This window comes from Patagioenas fasciata, chromosome 6, assembly GCF_037038585.1.
Source record: "Patagioenas fasciata isolate bPatFas1 chromosome 6, bPatFas1.hap1, whole genome shotgun sequence".
NCBI lineage: Eukaryota > Metazoa > Chordata > Aves > Columbiformes > Columbidae > Patagioenas > Patagioenas fasciata.
This window is the reverse complement of record NC_092525.1, coordinates 39,579,398-39,593,312: the sequence shown is the minus strand read 5'-3', so window position 1 is coordinate 39,593,312 and position 13,915 is coordinate 39,579,398. Positions and strand designations below refer to the sequence as shown.

At 59.5% G+C, this 13,915-nt stretch overlaps 1 long non-coding RNA gene across 2 annotated transcripts; it reads right to left on the bottom strand.

The window, feature by feature from the left end:
• Positions 1-2,045: 2,045 nt before the first annotated feature.
• Positions 2,046-12,673, bottom strand: LOC139828321 (uncharacterized). 2 transcript variants are annotated; one of them, XR_011739839.1, is made up of 2 exons: positions 6,796-12,673; positions 2,046-2,541 (listed from the first exon to the last, which is right to left on the bottom strand). It is a non-coding gene; the product is annotated as an uncharacterized lncRNA (long non-coding RNA). The 2 variants fall into 2 exon arrangements; XR_011739840.1 differs by lacking the exon at positions 6,796-12,673 and adding an exon at positions 2,832-3,776.
• Positions 12,674-13,915: the final 1,242 nt, after the last annotated feature.

The following is a 13,915-nucleotide window of genomic DNA, read 5'->3' as shown; positions in this document are numbered from 1 at the left end:
CAGCTTTGTCTCCTTTTCTCCTGTGTCCCCAGCCCTGCACTCAGTGAATGCTCCAGGTGAGGCCGAGCAGAGTGGGACAATGCCCTCCCTGCCCGGCTGGCCGTGCTGTGCTGGATGCACCAGGACACGGGTCCCTCTTGGCCCCAGGGACACTCTTGGCTCTTGTTCAACTTGCCCAACGTGTTCAACTTGTTCTGTACAGCCAGGGTTGCCAGGTCCCAGGTGCAAAATCCGGCACTTGCCCTGGTTGAACTTCATGCAGCTGGAGATTGCCCAGTTCTCCAGTTTGCCCAGATCCCTCTGCCGGGCCTCTCTGCCCTCCAGAGCGTCGACAGCTCTTCCCAGTTTTGTGTCATCCGCAAATTTGCCAAGCAACCCCTCAAGTCTTGAGTCTAAGTCATTTAGGAAGGCGTTGAAGAGCGCTGGCCCTAAGATGGATCCCTGTGGAACCCGCTGGTGACTGGTCCCCAGCCCTACATGACCCCATTCACCAGAACCCTTTGAGCCCGGCCCGTCAGCCAAGTGCTCACCCGCTGTACTGTGTGTTCATCCAGCTGTGTGCTGGACATCTTGTCCAGAGGACACTGTGAGAGACACGACCCAAGACTCCTCTAAAATCCAGAAGGATCACATTGACAGGCTTCCCTTGGTCGACTAGGTGGGTGACCTTGTCACAGAACGAAATTAAGTTTGTCAAGCAGGACTTTCCCCTCATGAACCCGTCCTGGCTGAGACCAACGACTGTGCTGTCGTTCTGATGTCTTTCAATAACTCCCAGAACAATCTCCTCCATGATTTCGCCATGCACAGAAGTGAGGCTGACAGGCCTGCAGTCACCGGGGTCATCCCTGTTGTTCTCCTTGGAGGCTGGGACAACGTTTTCCATCTTCCAGCCATCCCAGCCCTCTCCAGATTCCCAGAAGCGCTGAAAAGTCACGGAGAGAGTTCTCGCTATGCCGTCAGCAGCTCTTCAAGCACCCCTGGATGATCCCATCATGCCCCATCCACTTGTAGGGTTCAGGCTGCAGTAGCAGAGCCCGTACGAGCTCTGCATTGATTGGGAGTTCATTGCTCTCTCAGCCATGGTTCTCTAACCAGGGCTATGGGGGCCTCCAAATCCATCTTCAGTGTTGAAGACTGAGGCGAAGAAAGCATGAAACTTCTCTGCTTTGTCTACATCCCTGCTAATAAGGTGATCATGCACATCAACTAATGGGCCAATATTCTTTCTAGTTTGTCCTTTGCCATTAATGTATTTTCAAAAGCCCCTTTTATTGTCCTTCACAGCACTGGCCAGCTTCAATTCTAGGGGAGCTCTGGCAGCACAAACTTCCTCATGGAAAGAGCTAAGACTTTGAATGCTTCGCTTGCCGCTAAATTCATCGGGATAAATTGTGATGTGTTTCTAGGGAAACTGTCACGGAAAACACCCTCTGCGACCTGTTGTTAAGGTCAGGGGCTCGTCCTCAGCCTCACCCGAGCCCCACGGCAGGGACGAGGGACACTCGGAGCTCATTCCCTGCTGCAGTCCCCAGGATCAGCTTGGCTGCTGAACCTTCCCACCACAAGTGCCTCTGACGCTTATTTTCTGGTTCTACTTAACCCATTTCTCAGCAAACTGGCCTACAAAAGGGAAAGGTCTCATTCTGTGAAATTAGCAGCTCTATCACAACGTTTATTGACACGTTAACATCACTGTGGTGGTATAGTCCATTAAAATCATATTCTCTATGTAAATAAACCCCATGGTGACATCACGACACCTGTGACAGTGTTATGCGTATGACAGACTGATGTGCATTTTGCAGACTGCTTTATCAACAAATATTAAAAACCCTCACAGCAAATATACTCATTTAAAGCCATTGATAGGGGGCTGGGAATAAAGCAAACGTAGAAAATTCCCCAAGGAGACACGGACACGAATCCTGCTGCTGTGAAAAGGAACAACAGGGGTTAGAGAGGAAAGTGCCTTTATGTGAGTGGAGCAAACATGGATGCGGTACGTGGAGGAAGGACTAGAAGAGGACGCTCATAAATGCAGAGAGTTTACGGATTTCTGTTTATTTCACAGTTCCTGGCTTTCTCGCTCATCTCTGCTGGTGCCAGGGTCACAAACAATTAAAACAGAAAAGCAGATGAGTTTCCGAGTTCTGGACGATGCGAGTGTGTTGGTTCTTTGGAAAGGACAAAAAAGGGGAAAACCAAAGAAAACCAACTCTGTTCCATGCCGGTGTGGATGAACGGGGGAAGCAAGGCTCTGATTCCAGTCACATCCTCACAGCTGTGGAAAACCTTCTGGAAAGTTCTGTAGGTCAGAGGTGTGATCTCCACTCTGCATCCCCCTCTCCTCAGGGTCAATAACCCCACAGCTCCCGACCAGCGGTGACACCGCAGCACAGGTGACACCACCCGGGTTCTCAAGGCCTCTGTGATGTCACCGTGCGTTGCCATGACGACCCCACGCTGTCCCCAAGGCCATCTGGCCGCTGACAGCCCAACTGTCTGGTCGGATTGCCCAGCGCTCTCCAGTGCCTGTCACTGCGAGAAGAGCAGACGAGCCCAAACTCATTGATCCTCATCCTGATCCATCCTCAACCAACCTCATCCTCATCCATCATCACCCAACCTTATCCTCGTCCATCCTCATCCTCAACCAACCTCATCCTCATCCATCATCACCCAACCTTATCCTCGTCCAACCTCATCCATCCTCACCCAACCTCCTCTTCCGTCATCGTTCAACCTCTTCCCCGTCCATCATTGTCCCGTATCATCCTCATCCACCCTCATCCTCACCCTCGTCATTCCTCGACCACCCTCATCCTCACCCCGTTTCGCCACCGCAGCTGAGACAGGTGAGGGACCGGGACTTGTCCTGGGGAGGTTTCAGAGCTTCCCTGCCCCGGTTCAGCACCAATGACGGGCTCCATTGCCTGTGATGGCAGATTCATCACCAGCTGGAAGTGCTTTGGGCACCGGGGGAAATTCTGTCCGGCTGCTCTTTACGAGGAGCCAGCCCCTCCGTGCTGGCAAATCCTCCTCCTGTCTGCCCCGCTGCAGGAAAAGCAGCACGTGGGGTGCACGGGGCAAAGGACCATGTGGGTCTGAGGCAAACATGAGCCCGTTAGCCCCTAGAGACTCCTCCTTGTGCAGAAAACAGGAGAGAAAAACTGCAGGTAGTGAAAAAACAAAATCTTTCCTTCCCAACCCTCTTCACTCCAACAAATTGGGGTGAGGAAATCCAGCCACCCGAAAGAAATCACATTTGGAATGGGAAATTGTGGGGACAGGAGACCGTCAGGATGGGAAACAAATGCGGAGCTGAGAAATCATTGTTAGGAAACCGTCATTCAGGGCAAACCAGGCCAGGCAATCAGCAGCAGGACGGGAAATCCCTGGGATGGGAAGTTGTGCTGTGAAACTCAAGCCCTCACCCCTCTGTGCTTCCCCGACAGAGAGGATCCCTCTGCAGCTGCCCATGGCGTCGAAGGGACGGACCAGGAGCTTCACCACCCCGGCCGTGGCACCACCGGTCCCTGCCCACGTGCTGCCCTCTGTCCCAGGGCTGCTGGTGTCCCCCCAGCCTGCCCAGTTCCACCCTGTCACCCACCAGCTGGGACAGGGCAGCGCCTGGCAGGGGGTGCCGGGGGCCCTGGGGCAGCTGGTGCAGCTCCCGCAAGGGGTGCAGCTGTGCCAGGGGGTGCAGCCAGCCCAGCTCCCCCAAGGGGAGCAGGTGCTGCATGGGCTCCAGCTCCCCCAACCTGGGCACCCCGTCCAGCTCCCCCAAGGGCTGCAGCTGGTCCCGGGGCTGCAGCAGGTCCCGCTCCCCCAAGGGCTGCAGCTCCAACCAGGAGTGCAGATCCTGCAGGGCCCCCAAGGGCTCCAGCTGCCCCAGGGGGTGCAGCAGGTCCAGCTCCCCCAAGGGGTCCAGCTGGTCCAGCTCCCCCAAGGGGTCCAGCTGGCCCCTGCCCCTGCTGCCTGTCCCCCATCCTACCCCTGGGGACAGCAGGTGGTCACAGGGACCACACTGGTGCCACATCAGCCCACAGGGCTGGGGCTGTGGGCTGGGGTCCAGGGGCAGCCCCTGTACCCCACAGGCTCTTTCCAGTTGCCTGTGCCCCCGAAACAACGTGGCCCCGCAGCTCAGCGGGCGCAGGGCCCCCCTGTGCCCCACACCCTGCCCGGCAGTGCCCAGGAGCCAGCAGAGGCCTCCGGCAGGGACGGGGTGGCCATGGAGCTGGGCGTCCCCGCTGCCAGCCCCCACCAGCCCGCCCTGGCCGCACCAGCAGACACAACCACCGGGGAGCCCACAGGTGAGTGCTGGGCTGGCAGAGCCCGCGGGCGGGTGGCCGAGCTGAGCACAGCTGCCATCACCCACCTTGGGGGGCTTTGTTGGCTTTGGCAGAAGCGGTGACCACCCCGGCAGCCCTAGAGAGCCTGGTGGAGCTGCCCCAGCAGGGACCAAACACCTGCACTGGGGCCGTTCCTGAGCCGGCACAGGACACCGCGGCTGATGACGTGTCCGCCTGGCTCGACGCCATGGATGTGGGGGACGCCATCCCCGATGTCCCCGTCAGCCCCGACTTGGCCGCCTTCCTCAGGGAGCTCCCCGACCTCTCTGAGTACGTGGCACAGGGCGGCTGCCCAAAGCAGCCAGCGCTGGCACTGGGGCTGGGGGACAGCGAGGTCACCAACCCAATGTCCCTGACACCCCAAACCCAGCACCTGCCTCAACGAGCTCCCCGATCTCTCCGAGCACAGGGCACAGGACACCAGCCCCAGAGAGCGAGGGCCGGTGGCACTGGGGCTGCAGGACGGCGAGGTCACCAGCCGTGTCCCCAGCTCTCCCGCCTTCCTCAGCCAGCTGCCCGACCTCTCCGAGTACGTGGCACAGGGCGGCTGCCCCAAGGACGGACTGGTGCCCGTGGGGCTGGGGGATGGCGAGGACACCGTCCCTCATGGCCTTCATTTCCCCAACAGCCTCCTGGAGATTGACGGTTTCTGGGAGCCCACGGCCGACAGCACCCACTCCCAGGAACAAGTGGTGCTGTCACCGCTCGGGGACAGCGGGGACACCGGCTGTACAACCCACGGCCCCAGCGTGACCAACGATGTCTACGACGAGCTCCCCAAGTACGTGTATGACAGCAGCTGTCCCCAGGAGCCCGTGGTGGCGGGGGGCTGAGGGATGGTGAGGACACCGTCCCCCATGTCCCCACGTCCCCCACTTGACCCCCTCCCTCAACATCTCCCCACCTCTCGGAGCGCAGGGCAGATGGCGGCTGCACGGAGGAGCCAGCGGCAGCGGAGCCGCTCCTGGATGGGGCCACAGAGCTGCCCCCCTGCCTGCAGAGGAGTCCCCTGCAGAGCCCTGAGCAGAGTCCCCAGCAGCCGGCAGAGGACAGTCCCATGGGCAGTCCCTGCAGGGACAACCAGCCGGAAGAAATGATGTGGCCTTGGCTCAGCCCCCTGAGGATCCCACTGCTGAGCCCCCTGCCCAGCCCTCCACCAGCTCCCCAGACAGAAGACCTGAAGTGGCCTTGGCTCAGCCCCATGCGGATCCCCTTGCTGAGCCCCCTGCCCAGCCCTCCACCTGCCCCCCAGCCTCAGCCGCCCTCCACGGCCCAACTGATGGAGGAGCTGCTCCCCCGCCTGCCCCTGACACCGGGCACCGGCTGCTGCTGGGGGCTGCCAGGACCGGGAGCCGCAGCGGCCAACAATGCCAAGCGCCCAGTGCCAGCCAGAGACCCCCAGGGGCAGGAGATGTCACCGCCTGACGAGATCCCAGCAAAGCGGAGCAGAAGATGAGGGACACCAGGACCCCCCTGCCCAGCACGACAGCGCTGGCCCCGGTCCTGCCAAGCGCCGGCTCTGACACCTTCACCACTGCCTCCAGCGCCAGTGATGGCAAGAAAGAGATGGCAAGAAGGAGCCGGCAAGAAGGAGCCGGCAAGAAGGAGCTGGCAGCGGCATCGAGGAGCAAGGATGCACCAGGGGATCCAAACTGCAGGAGCGGGTGACCCTGTCAATGTCACTGGACAGTGCCAGTTATGTGCAGAGGGACACGGACTGGAAGGAGACACCAGTACGGCCACCAGTAACGCACCACTCCAGCACCGTCCCCATGGCTCCCACACCCAGAGGAGATGAGGAGACAGAGACGGGCACTCTCCCACCCTCTCCAGCCTCAGCACCTCCCAGATCCCGCTTTCGGGCTTCTGCCATTAAATCACTTCGGTGTTGGCTTTGCGGCGCCTCTGCCCGCGGCATTTGTGCGCTGGGAGGGGTGAACACAGCCCCTGCCGAACCCGAGGGCGCTGAGCTGGGCTGGGAACAGACACGGAGAGAGGATGGGGACAGAGAGCATCGCTCCAAGGGATGGGCACCCGGGGGAGAAACCATGGGGACAGCATCAGTGCTGGGGTAACGGAGGCACCGTCACTGCCCCAGTGTCACCGTCACTGCCCCAGCGTCACCGTCACAGACCCTGAGCTGCTCTCACGGGACATTCGCACCCATTCCGTGCCGACTGAGGCCAGAGCGCAGAGGAGAGAATTTCAAGGGCAAACACTTTTTCCCGTGCAGGCCGTGCCCCAGCCCTACTGAGACATCCCAAATGGGGCCTTAAGGGGGTTCTGATGCCCTTCAGTCCTGCAGGTACAAGGTGACTTCACTGATCACCAACACTCACACCTCCCCTCACTGAGCACAGTTCAACGTGGCAAAGCAGCTCTAGGTTCGCAGCATTTGTTCTTAAGGCTTTTGGCTACAACTACAGCCAAGAAAATTTACCGTTAGAAGCAACCGGCTTTCCCTCCTTGATCGGCACCTCTCTCTCCATCAGCTCTGTGCATTTCTTTAGTTCCTGGGCAGGACGCACCAAGATTTTCCTCATTCAAAGAGAGGAGAAAGCACAGTCACAAGCCTGCAGAAAACCTGCACAAATTAAGGACCAATTGAATACAACCACCACTTGTGGTTACTGTTGATGAGGAGGAAGTGGAAAGAATGAAGAATTAAAGCTGTCAGGGACACCAGGACCGCGAGGAAGCTGCTGTGGCCTCCAACCCCAATGCCTGTGCAGAGCTGCTCCTCACTTGAGCTCTACACGCATACGGGACGTGGCTCTTGACCTGTGGCCACAGGAATATCTCAGTTGGCAGCTTCATGGACATGATGGGGAGGGGGATGATGTCGGGCTCACCCTTGACAAGCTGTGGGACGAGACGCCAAGGACGGGGGGTCTAGTGAGGACCCTCAGCTGGTGGCCCTGGGACGTGTTGGCCTCACTGCAGCACTCCTGGAGTCTCATGGGGATGAGCCAGGGGCTCCTGAGGTACCAGAGGCCAACAGGGAAACCCCACTGACATACTGCAAAGGAATTTAGGGACTGATGTCACCGAGCGTTGCCATGATGACTCCATGCCGTCCCCAAGGCCACCAGGCAGATGACAGCCCACCTGTCTGGCCGCATTTCCGAGTGCTCTGCAGTGTCTGTGACTGCGAGAAGCAGCAGCAGACAAGGCCAAACTCGTCCACCCTCATCCTCTTCCCTTTGACTGTGATGGCTGAGACAGGAGACTGACCAGGACCTGTGCTGAGGCCATTCCTGAGCCCAGGACACCGTGGCCGATGACGTGCACGCCTGGCTCGACGCCATGGATGTGGGGGACACCATCCACGATGTCCCCGACAGCCCTGACTTGGCCGCCTCCCTGACCTCTCTGAGTACGTGGCACAGGGCGGCTGCCCCGAGAACGGAGCGGTGGCCGTGGGGCTGGGGGACAGCGGGGACACCGTCCCTCATGGCCTTCATTTCCCCAACAGCCTCACTGAGGCCACAAGCGATAATCCGGGGGATTTTGGTGGTGTCTTTGTTTTGTTTTGTTTCCTTCCCCCCAGGGAACTTATGAGAAAACAAAGGTACATTTCTGTGTCATGAGCAGACATGGCGAGATTCAGGCCACTCATGGGGAAATATTTTAGCCCCTGAGGGTGGTCAGAGCCTGTTTCTGAACCTCTTGCAAGTCCCATACGATGCCATCTGCATGGACAGGGGACACTGCTGTTCCTGCAGCAGCCCTGTGGTGGAAGCAGAAGAACCTCAGATGGAGAGGACAATTCCCCTGGGGCTCTTCTCTTTATAGGCCGCAGGTGGGTGATGAGGCATTTGCAGGGAGCTGGGACTGAACTGCTGAGAAAAATGCTCCTTACTAAGTTCTCCTTGACACCCCAGGGACACACATGGCCTGTCTGATTTCAACACTGACAGCTCTGCTTGCTGCCGTGTTCAATAACATGGGCCTGTGAGGAAGGGGGCAGGCCAGCCTCTGGGTTTAGTGAGGCTGACAGGTCTGTAGTCGCCGGGGTCATCCCTGTTGTTCTCCTTGTAGGTTGGGACAACATTTTCCATCTTCCAGCCTTCCCAGCCCTCTCCAGATTCCCAGAAGCGCTGAAAAGTCATGGAGAGAGTTCTCGCTATGCCGTCAGCAGCTCTTCAAGCACCCCTGGATGATCCCATCATGCCCCATCCACTTGTAGGGTTCAGGCTGCAGTAGCAGAGCCCGTACGAGCTCTGCATTGATTGGGAGTTCATTGCTCTCTCAGCCATGGTTCTCTAACCCAAGGATACGGGGACCCCCAACTCCATCTTCAGTGTTGAAGACTGAGGCGAAGAAAGCATGAAACTTCTCTGCTTTGTCTACATCCCTGCTAATAAGGTGATCATGCACATCAACTAATGGGCCAATATTATTTCTAGTTTGTCCTTTGCCATTAATGTATTTTCAAAAGCCCCTTTTATTGTCCTTCACAGCACTGGCCAGCTTCAATTCTAGGGGAGCTCTGGCAGCACAAACTTCCTCATGGAAAGAGCTAAGACTTTGAATGCTTCGCTTGCCGCTAAAGTCATCGGGATAAATTGTGATGTGTTTCTAGGGAAACTGTCACGGAAAACATCCCCTGCGACCTGTTGTTAAGGTCAGGGGCTCGTCCTCAGCCTCACCCGAGCCCCACGGCAGGGACGAGGGACACTCGGAGCTCATTCCCTGCTGCAGTCCCCAGGATCAGCTTGGCTGCTGAACCTTCCCACCACAAGTGCCTCTGACGCTTATTTTCTGGTTCAACTTAACCCATTTCTCAGCAAACTGGCCTACAAAAGGGAAAGGTCTCATTCTGTGAAATTAGCAGCTCTATCACAACATTTATTGACACGTTAACATCACTGTGGTAGTACAGCCCATTAAAATCATATTCTCTATGTAAAGAAACCCCATGGGGACATCACGACACCTGTGACAGTGTTATGCGTATGACAGACTGATGTGCATTTTGCAGACTGCTTTATCAACAAATATTAAAAACCCTCACAGCAAATATACTCATTAAAAGCCATTGATAGGGGGCTGGGAAGAAAGCAAACGTAGAAAATTCCCCAAGGAGACACGGACACGAATCCTGCTGCTGTGAAAAGGAACAACAGGGGTTAGAGAGGAAAGTGCCTTTATGTGAGTGGAGCAAACATGGATGCGGTACGTGGAGGAAGGACTAGAAGAGGACGCTCATAAATGCAGAGAGTTTACGGATTTCTGTTTATTTCACAGTTCCTGGCTTTCTCGCTCATCTCTGCTGGTGCCAGGGTCACAAACAATTAAAACAGAAAAGCAGATGAGTTTCTGAGTTCTGGACGGTGCGAGTGTGTTGGTTCTATGGAAAGGACAAAAAAGGGGAAAACCAAAGAAAACCAAATCTGTTCCATGCCGGTGTGGATGAACGGGGGAAGCAAGGCTCAGATTCCAGTCACATCCTCACAGCTGTGGAAAACCTTCCGGAAAGTTCTGTAGGTCAGAGGTGTGATCTTCACTCTCCATCCCCCTCTCCTCAGGGTCAATATCCCCACAGCTCCCGACCAGCGGTGACACCGCAGCACAGGCGACACCACCCACGCTCCCAAGGCCTCTGTGATGTCACCGTGCGTTGCCATGACGACCCCACACTGTCCCCAAGGCCATCTGGCCGCTGACAGCCCAACTGTCTGGTCGGATTGCCCAGCGCTCTCCAGTGCCTGTCACTGCGAGAAGAGCAGACGAGCCCAAACTCATTGATCCTCATCCTCACCCTCATCCTTAGCCAACCTCATCCTCATCCATCATCACCCAAACTTAACCTCGTCCAACCTCATCCATCCTCAGCCAACCTCATCGTCTTCCATCATCGTTCAACCTCTTCCCCGTCCATCATCGTCCAGTATCATCCTCTTCCACTCTCATCCTCACCCTCGTCATTCCTCCACCACCCTCATCCTCACCCCGTTTCGCCACCGCAGCTGAGACAGGTGAGGGACCGGGACTTGTCCTGGGGAGGTTTCAGAGCTTCCCTGCCCCAGTTCAGCACCAATGACGGGCTCCAATGCCTGTGATGGCAGATTCATCACCAGCTGGAAGTGCTTTGGGCACCGGGGGAAATTCTGTCCGGCTGCTCTTTACGAGGAGCCAGCCCCTCCGTGCTGGCAAATCCTTCTCCTGTCTGCCCCGCTGCAGGAAAAGCAGCACGTGGGGTGCACGGGGCAAAGGACCTTGTGGGTCTGAGGCAAACATGAGCCCGTTAGCCCCTAGAGACTCCTCCTTGTGCAGAAAACAGCAGAGAAAAAATGAAGGTAGTGCAAAAGCGACATCTTTCCTTCCCAGTCTTCTTCACTCCAACAAATTGGGGTGAGGAAATCCAGCCCCCCAAAGAAATCACATTTGGAATGGGAAATTGTGGAGACAGGAGACCGTCAAGATGGGAAACGAATGCGGAGCTGAGAAATCATTGTTAGGAAACCATCATTCAGGGCAAACCAGGCCAGGCAATCAGCAGCAGGACGGGAAATCCCTGGGATGGGAAGTTGTGCTGCGAAACTCAAGCCCTCACCCCTCTGTGCTTCCCCGACAGAGAGGATCCCTCTGCAGCTGCCCATGGCGTCGAAGGGACGGACCAGGAGCTTCACCACCCCGGCCGTGGCACCACCGGTCCCTGCCCACGTGCTGCCCTCTGTCCCAGGGCTGCTGGTGTCCCCCCAGCCTGCCCAGTTCCACCCTGTCACCCACCAGCTGGGACAGGGCAGCGCCTGGCAGGGGGTGCCGGGGGCCCTGGGGCAGCTGGTGCAGCTCCCGCAAGGGGTGCAGCTGTGCCAGGGGGTGCAGCCAGCCCAGCTCCCCCAAGGGGAGCAGCTGCTGCATGGGCTCCAGCTCCCCCAACCTGGGCACCCCGTCCAGCTCCCCCAAGGGCTGCAGCTGGTCCCGGGGCTGCAGCAGGTCCCGCTCCCCCAAGGGCTGCAGCTCCAACCAGGGGTGCAGATCCTGCAGGGCCCCCAAGGGCTCCAGCTGCCCCAGGGGGTGCAGCAGGTCCAGCTCCCCCAAGGGGTCCAGCTGGTCCAGCTCCCCCAAGGGGTCCAGCTGGCCCCTGCCCCTGCTGCCTGTCCCCCATCCTACCCCTGGGGACAGCAGGTGGTCACAGGGACCACACTGGTGCCACATCAGCCCATGGGGCTGGGGCTGTGGGCTGGGGTCCAGGGGCAGCCCCTGTACCCCACAGGCTCTTTCCAGTTGCCTGTGCCCCCGAAACAACGTGGCCCCGCAGCTCGGCGGGCGCAGGGCCCCCCTGTGCCCCACACCCTGCCCGGCAGCACCCAGGAGCCAGCGGAGGCCTCCGGCAGGGACGGGGTGGCCATGGAGCTGGGCGTCCCCGCTGCCAGCCCCCACCAGCCCGCCCTGGCCGCACCAGCAGACACAACCACCGGGGAGCCCACAGGTGAGTGCTGGGCTGGCAGAGCCCGCGGGCGGGTGGCCGAGCTGAGCACAGCTGCCATCACCCACCTTGGGGGGCTTTGTTTGCTTTGGCAGGAGTGGTGACCACCCCGGCAGCCCTAGAGAGCCTGGTGGAGCTGCCCCAGCAGGGACCAAACACCTGCACTGGGGCCGTTCCTGAGCCGGCACAGGACACCACGGCTGATGACGTGTCCGCCTGGCTCGACGCCATGGATGTGGGGGACGCCATCCCCGATGTCCCCGTCAGCCCCGACTTGGCCGCCTTCCTCAGGGAGCTCCCCGACCTCTCTGAGTACGTGGCACAGGGCGGCTGCCCAAAGCAGCCAGTGCTGGCACTGGGGCTGGGGGACAGCGAGGTCACCAACCCAATGTCCCTGACACCCCAAACCCAGCACCTGCCTCAACGAGCTCCCCGATCTCTCCGAGCACAGGGCACAGGACACCAGCCCCAGAGAGCGAGGGCCGGTGGCACTGGGGCTGCAGGACGGCGAGGTCACCAGCCGTGTCCCCAGCTCTCCCGCCTTCCTCAGCCAGCTGCCCGACCTCTCCGAGTACGTGGCGCAGGGCGGCTGCCCCAAGGACGGACTGGTGGCCGTGGGGCTGGGGGACGGCGAGGACACCGTCCCTCATGGCCTTCATTTCCCCAACAGCCTCCTGGAGATTGACGGTTTCTGGGAGCCCACGGCCGACAGCACCCACTCCCAGGAACAAGTGGTGCTGTCACCGCTCGGGGACAGCGGGGACACCGGCTGTACAACCCACGGCCCCAGCGTGACCAACGATGTCTACGACGAGCTCCCCAAGTACGTGTATGACAGCAGCTGTCCCCAGGAGCCCGTGGTGGCGGGGGGCTGAGGGATGGTGAGGACACCGTCCCCCATGTCCCCACGTCCCCCACTTGACCCCCTCCCTCAACATCTCCCCACCTCTCGGAGCGCAGGGCAGATGGCGGCTGCACGGAGGAGCCAGCGGCAGCGGAGCCGCTCCTGGATGGGGCCACAGAGCTGCCCCCCTGCCTGCAGAGGAGTCCCCTGCAGAGCCCTGAGCAGAGTCCCCAGCAGCCGGCAGAGGACAGTCCCATGGGCAGTCCCTGCAGGGACAACCAGCCGGAAGAAATGATGTGGCCTTGGCTCAGCCCCCTGAGGATCCCACTGCTGAGCCCCCTGCCCAGCCCTCCACCAGCTCCCCAGACAGAAGACCTGAAGTGGCCTTGGCTCAGCCCCATGCGGATCCCCTTGCTGAGCCCCCTGCCCAGCCCTCCACCTGCTCCCCAGCCAGAAGACCTGAAGTGGCCTTGGCTCAGCCCCATGCGGATCCCCTTGCTGAGCCCCCTGCCCAGCCCTCCACCTGCCCCCCAGCCTCAGCCGCCCTCCACGGCCCAACTGATGGAGGAGCTGCTCCCCCGCCTGCCCCTGACACCGGGCACCGGCTGCTGCGGGGGGCTGCCAGGACCGGGAGCCGCAGCGGCCAACAATGCCAAGCGCCCAGTGCCAGCCAGAGACCCCCAGGGGCAGGAGATGTCACCGCCTGACGAGATCCCAGCAAAGCGGAGCAGAAGATGAGGGACACCAGGACCCCCCTGCCCAGCACGACAGCGCTGGCCCCGGTCCTGCCAAGCGCCGGCTCTGACACCTTCACCACTGCCTCCAGCGCCAGTGATGGCAAGAAAGAGATGGCAAGAAGGAGCCGGCAAGAAGGAGCCGGCAAGAAGGAGCTGGCAGCGGCATCGAGGAGCAAGGATGCACCAGGGGATCCAAACTGCAGGAGCGGGTGACCCTGTCAATGTCACTGGACAGTGCCAGTTTTGTGCAGAGGGACACGGACTGGAAGGAGACACCAGTACGGCCACCAGTAACGCACCACTCCAGCACCGTCCCCATGGCTCCCACACCCAGAGGAGATGAGGAGACAGAGACGGGCACTCTCCCACCCTCTCCAGCCTCAGCACCTCCCAGATCCCGCTTTCGGGCTTCTGCCATTAAATCACTTCGGTGTTGGCTTTGCGGCGCCTCTGCCCGCGGCATTTGTGCGCTGGGAGGGGTGAACACAGCCCCTGCCGAACCCGAGGGCGCTGAGCTGGGCTGGGAACAGACACGGAGAGAGGA